Below are 13982 nucleotides of genomic sequence, written 5' to 3'. Positions count from 1 at the left end.
TTGAATATATAGAGAACTCCTGGAATCCAACAACCAAAAGCAACTTGGTTAAATAATGGGCAACATTCCTGGATAGACATTTCTCCAAAGAAAATATACAAATGGCCAATAAACACATGAAAAGATTCTCAACATTACTAATCACTAGAGAAATGCAAATCAAAAGTATAATGAGATACCATGTCACACCCAATAGGATATCTACTATTGAAAAACAGAAAATAATAAGTTTTGGCATGATGTGGAGAAATTAAAACCCTTGTACACCGTTGGTGGAAATGTAAAATGGTGCAGCTGCTATGGAAAACAGTATGATGATTACTCAGAAAAATTAAACAGAGTTACCCTATCTTCCAGCAATTTCACTTCTGGGATATACACTCCAAAGAATTAAAAACAGAGGTGTTTTTTTGTTTTTGTTTTTTGTTTTTGAGAGAGAGCAGCAGCACCAGTTTGTTGTTCCACTAATTTATGCATTCATTGGTTGTTTCTTGTATGTGCCCTGACCAGGAATAAACCTTGGCATGTCAGGATGATGCCCGAACCACCTGACCTATCTGGCTAGGGCTGAAAACAGGGTCTTGAAGAGATATTTGTGTACCATGTTTATAGCACATTAATCACAGTAGATACAACCTGGAAACAACTCAACGGTGCATTGATGGATGAGTGTATAAGCAAAATGTGGAATATACATACAATGGAATGTCATTCAGCCTTAAAAAGGAAGGAAATTCTGACATATGCTACACCATGGATGAAAATTGAGCACTTTATGCTAAATGAAATAAACCAGTCACACACACACAGAAAAAAAACAAATATGAGGTACTTAAAGTAGTTAAAATTGTAGAGAGAGAAAGTAGAATGGTGGTTGTCAGGCTCTGGAGGGGAGGATGGAAGGGAGTTATTGTTTAATGGTTAAAGAGTTTCCATTTTGCAAGATAAAATAATTCTGGAGATTAATGATGGTGGTGGTTGCAGAAAATATGAGTACACTTAATACCAGTAAACTATACATATAAAAATGAATGACATTATAAATTTCACATTATATGTATTTTCCACATTTTTAATTGGTAAAAACAAACAAACAAACCCTATTACTAACATCACACTTATGTCCATGTGATTCAGAACAATGAGAGGATATCTGTTCTCCCATTAACAGTGCACTAGGGTTCCGTTTTCTCCATAACTTCGTCAGCACTTGTTTGTTGATTTGCTTATGATGGTCATTCTGACAGGTGTGAAGTGGTGTCTCATTGTGGTTTTAATTTGCATCCCTCTGATGGCTGGTGATGCTGAGCATCCTTTCATATGTCTCTGGGCCCTCTATATGTCCTCCTTGGAGAAGTGTCTGTTCAGGTCCTTTGCCCATTTTTTAATTGTATTGTTTGTCTTCCTGGTTTGGAGTCATGTGAGTTCTTTATATATTTTGGAGATAAAATCCTTGTCCAGTGTATCATTGGCAAATATATTTTCCCATACAATTGATTCCCTTTTCATTTTGCTGATGTTTTATTTAGCCTTGCAGAAACTTTTTAATTTGATATAGTCCCATTTGTTTACTCTTTCCTTTATATCCCTTGCTCTAGGGGACATATCAGTGAAAATATTGTTACATGGGATATCTGAAAATTTCCTGCCTATGTTTTCCTCTAGGACTTTTATGGTAAAACACCAATTCAAAAGACCCCATGCACCCCAGTGTTCATAGCAACATTATTTACAATAGCCAAGTGCTGGAAATAGCCTAAGTGCCCATCAGTAAATGAGTGGATCAAAAAATTGTGGTACATTTACAAATGGAATACTATGCAGCAGAAAGAAGGGAGAAACTCTCACCCTTCACAACATGGATAGAACTGGAGAGCATTCTGCCAAGTGAAACAAGCTAGGTGGTGAAAGACAAATACCATATGACCTCACCTATAGGTGGAACCTAATCAACAAAACAAACAAGCAAGCAAAATAGAACCAGAGACATTTAAATAAAGAACAAACTGACAGTGACCAGAGGGCAGGGGGAGGGACATAACAGGGGAAAGAAGGGGCAGGGTCAAGTCAAGGAACATGTATAAAGGACCCATGGACAAAGACAACCTGGGTGGCAGGAGAGGATTGAATGTGGGATGTGGGGTGGGGCAGGGCAGGGGAGAATAATGGGGGATGGAGGGAGACAACTGTAATTGAACAGCAATAAAAGAAATTTTAAAAAAAGAAGAGAAAAGAAAGGATATCTATTCTCATTACTTCAAGATTGTACTGTAGGTGCTAACTAGTGGAATAAGGCAAGAAGATAGAAAGTATATAGATTGGAAATTTTAAAAGCCAAATTCTATTTTTACATAACATGGTCATGCATATCAAATCCTAAGGAATCTACAAAAAGGTGCTAGAACCCTGAAGTGAATTTAGCAGTGTCACAGGGCATACTTTCAATATACAAAAATGTGAATATACCAAAAATACTGGAAATGAACAATCAGAAATAGACATTTAAAAGACAATAACATTTACAATAATGTCCAAAAACATAGTAAAGATAAATTTAATAACATATGTGCAAGATCTTTGTATTGAAAACTTTACAAATTATTGCCGAGAAAAATTTTAAAAGATGTAAATAAATGGAAAATATACCATGGAAGTCTCAGTATTGTTAATATACCAATTATTCCCAAATTGATCTATGGATTTATTGCATTTATAATTGAAATCCAAGCAGAAAGTAACAAGGTGATTCCAATATTTATATGGAAATGAAAAGAACTTAGATTAGCTCAAATGATTAAAATGGAAGAATAAAGTTGGAAGGTTTTTACTACACAATTTAAGAACTTTAAAAGCAACAGTGATAAAAAACAGTGTGGTGTTGGTGGTAAATAGTCAAGAGATCAATGAAACAGAATATTTAGCCCAGAAATAGAGCTACACATATAAGGTCATTTTTTAAAAAAGATTTACTTTATTTATTTTTAGAGAAAAGGGAAAGGTGGGAGAAAGAGAGGGAGAGAAACATCTATGTGTGGTTGCCTCTCACGCAGCCCCTACTGGGGACCTGGCTCACAACCCAGGCATGTGCCCTAACTGGGAATCGAACCAGCGACCCTTTGCTTCACAGGCTGGCACTCAATCCACTGAGCCACACCAGCCAGGGCTTAAAATTTTTTATTTTGACTATGTGCCAAGGTAAACTCAATGGGGGCGAACTGTCTTTTTAATAAATGGTTGTAGAACAAATAGCTATCCATATGGAAAAGAATGAAGCCATTCTTTATCTTTTACTGTACAAAAAATGAACTCAAAATGAATCATAGCCCTGATTGTTGTGGTTCAGTGGGTTGGGTGTTTTCCCATAAACTGAAAGGTCTTTGGTTCGATTCCCAGTCAGGGCACATGCCTGGGTTGTGGGCCAGGTACCCAGCTGGTGGTATGTGAGAGGCAACCAATCGATGTTTCTCTCCCTCTTTTTCTCCCTTCTTTTCCCTCTCTCCAAAAGTCAATAAATAAAATCTTAAAAGAAAAAGAAGCAACCAATGAATGTGTAAATAAGTGAAACAACAAATTGGTATCTGTCTGTCCCCCTGTCTTTCCTCTCTCTCTCTAAAATCAATAGACGTATCCTTAGATGAGGATTAAAAAGAAGTTCAGTATTCACTTACCATACAAACTCCTAGATATTTATGCACCAGTAAAGTGGGTTTTTTTTTTAATTAAAAGAAAGACTGGCAATACAAGTCTTTCCTGTAGCAGGATGGAAAGCAACCAGAACTATAAATACACAACCACTTTAGAAGATAATTTGTTGATTTCTTATACAGTTATTGACCCACAATCCACTCCCAGGGATTTATTCCAGGAGTAGTGAAAGCATACATTTATACATATACTTGGACAGAAATGTTCATTACAGCTTTATTCTTTTTTTTATTTTATTTCTCAATTACAGTTTACATTCAATATTATTTTGTATTAGTTTCGGGTGTACAGCATAGTGGTTAGAAAGTCATATGCTTACCTAGCAGAGGAGATACTCTGACCATGATGGCTTTGCTCTTAATGGTCCTAAACTGGAACCTAAATGTCCAGCAATAGGCAAACGGGTAAATAAATAGTGGTGTATCCATACAGTCTGCTAGTGCTCAGCAATGGAAAGAAACAGACGAGGATGCACACAGCATGGTTAACTCAGAACACTTTGCTGAGCAAAATAAGCCAGGTATAAAAGAGCATGTAGTTCGTGATTCTATTAAATGAAACTCTAGAAAAAACAAAACTCATCTGTGGTGATAGAAGGCAGACCAGTGGCTGCTTGGGGCCAGGGACAGGAGTTGAAGAATGACGGAAAAGGGCCACAAGGGAGTTTTTTCAGGCGACGTGAATGTTCTGTATCTTGATTGTTGTGGTAGTTCCCGCAGTAGATCCATTCATCAAGACTCATTGAACTGTACATGTGTTTAATTGTGCATAAACTATACCTCAATAAAGTCTATTTTAAAAGCATTTGGAAGCCACTGGTCTGGTGGGTATAGGGGAAATAATCATTAGAATTACAGCATTATATTAAATAATATCAATGAAGAGAAGCAGCAAATATATGTTGCTAATACAGTCAGGTAAAATTTAAACAGAATGTAAAAAGAAACAGTAATACACACACATGGTTATAAAATAAATAGTATGGAAGGGTGTATAATGAAAATAAATACCCTCCCACCCCATTTTTTCCTCAACCTCAGTCATTTTCCCCAGAGGCATCTACTTTTAATATTTTAATCCCCACCCTCCTCTTTTTCCTCAATGAACTAGAGTGTAAACTGGTAGATATGAAACAGTGGATGAAAGGCATTTAATTGGGATATAAACCAGAAGGGCCAGTAAGTTATGCCTAAGGCTGCTGATCTCTCCACATGGCAACAGATAGCTTCTCTGATTTGTACGAGACACTTCCACATTCTGGAGTTCTCCAGTTCCCCAAAGTACATTCTTGTTTATAACTCGAAAGCCACCTGACTGCTAAACCCTGAATGTTTTAAATAAAAATCTTTGTAATGGAAACAAATTTTAATGAAAACATTCCTCAGGAAGAGCCAAAACTGTAAGTTCCAGGAATGAGGGAAGCAGGGAAAGAAGTTCTGCTCCTTATTGTGTAACTTGTTGGGATGCCATCCATAGTTTGCTTTTCGAGAAGCCATTGAAATAGAAAAATCTTGGTAGAGGAAAGAAAACCCTTCCTCTGCTCTCCCTTCTGAGAAGGTGATCCTAAAAGAAATGAATGTAAATGAAACTACTACAGGTACGAGGTGCACATAACTCATACTCGCCTTTAAAATAGAGAACACCGAACTGCAGCTTTCAAGCTGCCTTACTACAGTGTCTTACATGGTAGGCTTCATTTGTGCATTCATTAACCATTTTCAAGTGCCTTTTTGGAGGCAGGTGCTGGCTGGACTGGCTTGAGGAGGAATTAGAGATAAAAAGACACAATCTTTCTTCACAAAAAACTTAAGAGTCTAGTGAGAGATGTACAAAAAGTTAAAATAGAGCCCTGACCAGTGTGACTCAGTTGGTTGGGCATCTGGCAAAGGGAAAGTTTGCTGGTTGGATTACCAGCCACAGCATATACCTGGGTTGTGGGTTTGTACCTGGTCGGGCGCATAGGAGAGACAACCGATTGATGTTTCTCTCTCACATCAATGTTTCTCTCCCTCTGTTTCTTCTTCCCTTCCCCTATCTCTAAAAATAAATAAAGTCTCAAAATATTACAATAGAAACAATAGTTGTGTTCAAGGTATACCAGTGCACTGGCTGGGGGTGGGGTAGGAACAGGGAAGGCAACGTAGCCTTGGAGAAGACATAGCACTTGGCCTGCAACTGAGGTCTGTGTCAACAGTCTTTCTTCTTAGGAGATAGGGTAAAGGTGCATTCAGAGTACGAGAACTATAAGGAATATGCTATTGCGAGAGAGGAAAACATAGCACATGATAGTGAGAGGTAAGGCTGGAAAATAGGGTCCATGTGCCTGTTATGGTTTTTTTGGTCATAAGCAAAAGAACTGACTTGGCAAATGTAAACAAAAGAGAATTTATTGGAAAGATGAGTAGCTCACAGAAATGATGGGAAGCTGGAGAACTAGGCTTGGAAATAGGACCAAGGGCAGCTGCAGAAGTCTAAGCAGGAGGAACTACTCAACTGTCTGTCAGAATGAGTGATCACAAATACATTTTTTCAGCCCTGCATAACTTGACTCAGGATTCGAAATCCTGAGACAGTGTAATTGACCTTATATCATGGACCCACCCATCTAGGGCATTCTGATTAATTGTGCTACCAACACTGCCCTGAATGGGGAATAGGTAATTCCCAAAAGAAATCTAAGTGTGCCACCAAAGGAATGGGGAATTAAGGATATGCCTTGTGTATTTAGGTTTTATCCTACAGACTATAGAAAACCATTGAAGAATTATGAATAAAAGAACTAAGATGATTAGAAATGTAGATTTTAGAACATCCTGGTTTTCTTTTTTTCTTTTTTAATATATTTGAGTGATTATGCTATTACAGTTGTCCCATTCCCCGCCCCACCCTTTATTCCCCTCCACCCTGAACGTCTCCTCCCACCCACATTCCTCCCCTTTAGTTCATGTCCATGGGTCATACATATAAGATCTTTGGCTTCTACATTTCCTATATTATTCTTAACATCCCCATGTCTGTTTTCTACCTACCATCTGTGGTATGGTATCTACTTATTCTCTGTACCTTTTCCTCCCCCCTCTCCCTCCCACTCCCCTGCTGGTAACCCTCCATGTGATCTCCATTTCTGTGATTCTGTAGAACATCCTTGTTTTAAATTGGAGGATGGATTGAAATGGCAGCAAGAATAGTATGATATAGGCTTGGATAAAAACTCTTGCTTTGATTCAAGTGGGAGATGGTGAATGCTTGAATTTGACAGGGATACAGAAGTTGATAGGATGGATAGGAATACACAAATGAAAGATATTTAATCTACATACTATAATCTCTCTCTCTCTCTTACCTTCACTTAGTCTTAGTTCTACAAGGAGCTATATACTTAATGTTTACCAATGGTTCTTATGCCAACAACTCTAGTCATTTTGATCGTCTGAAAATCTTCCTCTAGTAGATTCATTAGCAGGGGCTCATTGGAAGAATATTCACTGAGTTCTTTCATGATATAAAAATTTATCTGTGCCCTTTATAGTTAAAGATCAGTTTTGCTAGCTATAAAATCTGTGATTCATATTTTCTCTCCTTGAGTGTCTTAGATATGTTATTTCATTTCCTTCTGGCACAAAATGTTGCTCTTGAATCTAAATATACTAATCTAATTTTATTTCTAATTTTATGTCATGTGGTCTTGTCTATATTCTTATTTTTTCTTTTTCTTTAAGGCCATATAATTTTACTAGATTATATCTTGGTGTTGGTCATTCTGTGTTCCTATTTTAAGATGCCTGATGTGCTTTTTCAATATATAGTTTTGCTTTGTTTTTTAAATATTTTATTTCTTTTTAGAGAGAGGAGTAGGTGAGAAAGAGAGGGAGAGAAACATCAATGTGTGGTTGCTTCTCACATGCCCCGCACTGGGGACGCAGCCAGCAACCCAGGCATGTGCCCTGGACTGGGAATCGAACCGGTAACCCTTTGGTTTGCACACCCTCACTCAATCCACTGAGCTACACCAGCCAGGGCTCAATATGTAGTTTTAGGCTTATTTGATTTTTTGTTGATTTTAGAGAGATAAGGGAAGAGAGAGAGAGAGAGAAATATCAGTTTATTGTTCCACTTACTTACCCATTCATTGGTTGTTTCTTGTATGTGCCCTGATCGAGGACTGAATCCACAATGATCTAACCAACTGAGCCACCTGGCCAGAGCCAGCTTGGTTGTTTTTTAAATTTTAGGAAAGCTTCATTGAATTATATTTTTAGTATTTGTTTTCTTCTTTGTTTTATTCTTTAAGGACTTCTATTAGCCGTGTGTTAAATTTTCTTTGCCTGTCTTCAATATTTGCAACTTTCTCTCTTCTTTAGTTTTCTTTATTTCTTTTTTATTCAAAGAATACTCATCATTTCATTTTCCTTTTCATAATATGTCATTTGTTTTTATTTGCTCTTGTGTTCATTCTAGTTTAGTCTTTATTTTTAAAATGGCTTTTAAAATTTTGTATTTCTATTTCTTTTGGGGGGTTCTGTCACCTCATTTCTGAATATTTCTAATTCTGACTTATGTTCTTTCATTTCTTGAATAATATTCTTGATGCTTTTTAGCATTTTGTATAATCATACATTAACATGTTAATCTTTTAAAAATATTTCTTTTAGGCATCATTTCATTGGGATGTTATTCTGCTCTTTATTATCTCTCTTTTTTTTCTTATAAGCTTGTCTGGCATCGGAGTAGCACACTTTTCTGTTGCCCATATTTATGGGAAATTAGTTTTCCCAAAATTTTGGAAGGAGGCTTGGTTTGATTGTCTCTTTTTAAACTTCACAGAGCTCCCTCTTTTGCTGTTTTCGTCTAGTGTTAAAACGATGATGCTTTGATTTCTGTGATTTCCTGGTTCTATTTTCCTGCCCCACTTTCATCTGGACTTCCTCTTTCCTTTTTCCTTGTTTTCCCCACCCTGCTCTGTTTCGGTTCCATTTCCAGCAGTTTTCTTCCCAGTGTGGAACCCTGTGGTGGCAGCCATGGTTGGTTATTTTCTAGAGTGTAGGGTCTAAACTGCTCCAGACTATGTAGACCTTCATGCTGTGAGATCCTTATTCTCACTTGCTCTTAGGGTTTTGCACTTAACACTTTCTAGTAAATACCTATTGGCTATTTTAGGTTCTTTTTAGGGCTGTCAAGTGCCTTAATGTTTCCTGTTGCTTTTTTTCATACACAGATAACAGTAGCTCTTGGTGGTTCGCACACCCACTCCCCACCACCTGCTTGTAATTTCAGGTTTATGGGATACTTGGTCCCCTAGTTTTGTTGTAAATATTGTTCAAAGGTTTTGGGTTTTGCAATCTAACTATTGTGTTTTTGTGGGGGAATTTGGAAAGATCTAAAAACTGTGTCACCATAACCAAGGCTACCATCTTCCCAGAATCTTGGTACATACTTTTATTTTCACCGAAAGGTCTAATACCGTGGCTTGTTCTGAAGGAAGTCAGCTGCCGTGTCAGGAGAACACTCAGGCAGCTCTGTGGAGAGGTCAACCTGGCAGAGCACTGAGGACTCCAGCCAGTGTCCTTTGATGAACTATGTCCTGCCAGCAACCACATGAGTGAGTCTGGAAGTGCACCCTTCCCAGTCAGCCTGCAGGGCCCAGCTTGACTGAAACCTCAAGAGAGACTTTGAACCAGAGCTACCCAGATAAATGGATCCTGAATTGCTGGTGTTCAGAAACTGTGAGATGATTACTGCTTTAAGTGCTAAGTTTGGGGGTAGTTTGTTACCAAGTTACAGAGAACAAATTACATTTATGAGCAGATGATCCCACTTTGTAGGCCTAGATGTTTTGCTGACTACAGTGATGTTTTTCAACATTTTATTATAGAAAATTTCAAACATGCAGCAAAGACACAAAATTTTACAGTGAACATCCATATATCCACTACCTGGATTCTATCAGCTTTTTTCTGTGGCTTTTAATGGCATCATGTAGAACTTGTAGGAAAACATTTCGCTGGAAACATTTCAAAATATTTACCAAATTACAGACTCTAAGATTGTCACTTTTTAAGGCAAACTGCTCCCCTTTTCAGTCAGTTCTGCTTATTTAAATATTCTTCCTTATTTGAGTTTAAATTTGTTTTACTTATTGTTTCATCTGTTAATCCTCCCATGGTGCCATGGTAGATAAATTCCTTCCCTCTCCCAAATGATAGCCATTTGACTATTTGGAAAAAAGTGTTATGACTTCTTTGACTCCCCCTTTCTCTGTAGTTCATTTCTGGATCTTCCCCTGTTCTCCAGCTCCTGCTTCTGCTGTTTTTCAGCTGATTCCAGCTGATGGGAAGCACTGGGAGAGGATTAGAGGGCAGGAGAAGCCAGGATCTTCACACAGCACCCCCATTTCTGCCTGGCGTGGAATTGCCAACAATGGCTGCATCTGCTCCTCGGCTCCGTTACCAGCCTGAAGTCCTGCCACGGTTTCAGCCTGGACAGGGTGACCTGGCCCCAGTAATACTACTTCCTGTCTTTGTTCTTCCAGCCTAGGTGTAGCAGAGTCTTCCTTCTGTCAATAATCTCTGGACTGCCTTGCCATCCACTGTTGGCTTCTCAACTCCCCCATCAGCCATGGAATTAATTTCCTGCATTAAATTCCCACTGTTTCAAATACTTAGAGTGTTTTCTGTTTTCCTGGTTAGATCCTGACTGATAGAGGGGTATCCCACACAATTTTTGAGGAAGAGATGTCATAAGAGGGTACCCGTGGTGTTTATCACTATCATCTCTGATTTCTCCCAGAGACAGGAAATTATATTGCATGGATATGTTGTCTTATCTGTGACCTGCCACCCAGGTAACACCTGGAGGTCTGAGGGAAACTCCTGTTTTCAGAGAAGCAGTGGGAATTAGATGATGAAAATTTACAATCATTGATATTTTGGAAAACCACTTATGAGTGAGTTGTAACTACAGGAAATGAAGTGGTCTTTAGAATATCTTGTAAATGAGATGAGAAGAAACTTGATAACCAATGAGGAATTAAGAGTATTAAAGTCAGGGAGGTGACCAAAAAGCTGAATGTCCATTGAGAAGCTTCCTTCAGTAAGAAAATAAAAAGGCCCAGTCATGATGCAGTGTAAACACCGGCAGGGCCTTGTGACTCACTGCTGCTGTTTAAACACAACAGGAAGGTCGACACGTCACCCAGAAGTAATGGTTCTCGTTCTATAACATTGGTTAAATATTCTATTTATTGTCATGTTTCTAAAATATCAAGTGTGTCATTATTATTTTCATTCATCTCCATCTATACCGTAGGCACTGAATAAATAGTAAGAATTAGAGAATGAGGAATAAATGCATGAATTTCAAAAATGTTTCTGGAAATCACCATAATGCAACTCTGATCTAAGTGTTAAATATAATAGTGGAATAAATATTTAAAAAGAAAAAAATGTGTAAGCCTCTAAAGGATGAAGGAATTCTGACTAATCAACAGCAGTGATGAATTATAAATAGTGGACCTTGCCAGATTGATGTGAGTGGTTTTCTGGGGGGTTTTTGGATTATGAATTCCAGGAACAAGAGAAGAAAAGTGTTAGATATTCTAAGGCATTTTGATCTAGCATCTTGTGAAATCTCAATTACGAAATTAAACTATAGTGACTTCCAGGTGAGAATGGTAACTGGAAACTTTCAAGGAAGATTTAGAGGAACAAATGAGCAATGACAGGAAATTTTTTAAAAACTTTTTAATTGTGAAATATACATAGACATTTAGATAATAAAAATGTACTGTTTAAAGAAAATCTAAAGGGAACGCTCTGTTCAACGTCCCGAACATGGCCAGTACCATGGGCTCTGACCTTGTTGTGCCCGTTGTGCTTCCCCTCTCCCACTCCTGGTGACAGCTGTTGCCCTGACTTCTATGGCAATCATGTCCTTGCTTTTTTTTATTTTTAAAGTGTCGCCATCCACCTATGAATTCCCCAAAAGGAAAGTAGCTTTGCCTCTTTTGAACTTTGTTTAGATGAATTCATACTATATGTATTATTTTGTACCTGGCTTTTTATTCAATATTATTTTGTTATCATTTGTTGTGTGTGTTAATGCCATACCCATTCTCATTGCTGTGTGGCGTCCCATCCTTGGTATATGAAAGGATACGGTCAGTGCTGCTTGCTCTCTGGCACGATTTGCTGAGCAGGCCACTGACCTTGTTAAACATAAACATAAACATTTACTCTTTGGAGCTTACATCCCCAGGATTGGAAATTACTGGAAAGCAAGAACAGAATGTGACTAACCACTTCCTATAGCCAGGGGCAGAAGACAGCCCTGGAACAATCTGCAGCCTGGTGTTACAACGCCCCCAGCAGCCCAGGGGCCTCACCACAGCAATCCCCACACATTTTTAATCCAATTATGATCCAGTAAAAGCTCAAAGCCCCCACCCCACAGTGTTGACTGTATCTCTCCACACCAAGTCCCTCCCCCTTCTTGACGAGTGAATAAAGATTTTCAGTACACTTTCTTCTCTTTGTGAATTCTTTCACAGCCTGTGTCGCTGACCACCCTAACAATGTACACCACAATTTATCTACTCTATTGTTGTGTATTAGCTTTGCTGCAGTAAACAACCTCGCAGTCTCACTGGCTTCAATAACAAACATTTGCTTCTTGCTCTTTTTTTAAAGATTTTATTTATATATTTTTGGAGAGAGGGGAAGGGAGGGAGAAAGAGAAGGAGAGAAAGATCAATGTCTGAACCCACAACCCAGGCATGTGCCCCAACCAGGAATCAAACCAGTGACCTTTGACTTTGCAGGATGACACCTGGACAACTGAGCCACACCAGTCAGGGCTGCTTCCTGCTCTTGATACTTGTAAGTTGTATCAACTAAAGTTCCTTTCCATATGTTTTGTCATTTCAGGATACAGACTAAAGAAGTAAACTCTGTCTGGGACATGAGTTTTTGTGACAGTGGTAGGAGCAATAGCTCAGGCAGAAACCCATTAAGACTATAATGAATGTTGTGTGTGTGTGTATACGCACATAACATTCATTATATATTATGTCTGCTCTCCTTATATTGGCCAAAGTATGTCTCATGGTCAAGCCAAAAGTCAGTTAGGTGGTGTGTATAGTCCTCCCACAGGAGGCAAGGCAAGGCATGTGGTGGGGAGTGATACACAGTTCTTTTCAAAGGAGAGGTGGTGCAGTTCACCACCACTGTCAAGGTTCTCATGTTTGGTCATCACAAAGCATTACTATGAATTTCTTGTGCATATATCCTGATGTAAATGAGTGTGAATTTTTCCAGGAGTACAATTGCTGGTTATGTACATTTTCAACTTTATTAGACTGTGTCAAATTGTTTTGCAAAATGGTTTCACAGACTTACACACCAACAGTGTATAAGAGTTCCAAATGTGCCACATTCTCACTGATAGTCTTTTTAAATTTTAGGTAAAATAACTTGGTGAGTAAGTGGTTGTAGCTCAGTGTGGTTTTAATTTTCATTTCCCCAGGTACTAATGACATTAAATACTCTTTCATACGTTAATTGGCTAGGAATTTTTAAGTGCTTGTTCCAATATTTTGTCCATTTTTCTGTTGAGCATGTGTCTTTCACTTAATGAGTTTGTCAAGTCTTTGTCAGACATGGTATTGTGAATATCCTCTCCTGCTCTTTTGCTTCCATTTTCACTTGTAATGGTATCTTTGCTGGATAGAAGTTTTTAACTTTGATAATTCCAATATATTTGCTTTCATTCATAGTTTCTGTTTTCTTGTTTCAGAAATCTTTTTTTTTCTGTTTTTTGTTTTTTATTTATTTTTTAGAGATGGAAGGGAGGGAGAAAGAGAGAGAAACATCAATGTATGGTTGCTGGGGGCTGTGGCCTGCAACCCAGGCATGTGCCCTGACTGGGAATTGAACCTGCGACACTTTGGTTCACAGCCCACGCTCAATCCACTGAGCTACACCAGCCAGGGGAAGAAATCTTTTTTTTTTTTTTTAACTCAAAGCATTTGAAGATATTTCTTTTGTGATGTTTCTTTTTTAAATATATTTTATTGATTATGCTATTACAGTTGTCCCATATCCCCCTTCACTCCCCTCCACCCTGTACACCTTCTCCCACCCACATCCCCCCCTTTAGTCATGTCCATGTGTCATACTTATAAGTTCTTTAGCTTCTACATTTCCCATACTATTCTTACCCTCCCCCTATCTATTTTCAACCTACAATCTATGCTACTTATTCTCTGTACCTTTCCCCCCTCT

Source organism: Phyllostomus discolor, chromosome 1, assembly GCF_004126475.2.
Source record: "Phyllostomus discolor isolate MPI-MPIP mPhyDis1 chromosome 1, mPhyDis1.pri.v3, whole genome shotgun sequence".
In the NCBI taxonomy this organism is placed as follows: Eukaryota; Metazoa; Chordata; class Mammalia; order Chiroptera; family Phyllostomidae; genus Phyllostomus; species Phyllostomus discolor.
This window is presented reverse-complemented; position numbering follows the sequence as displayed.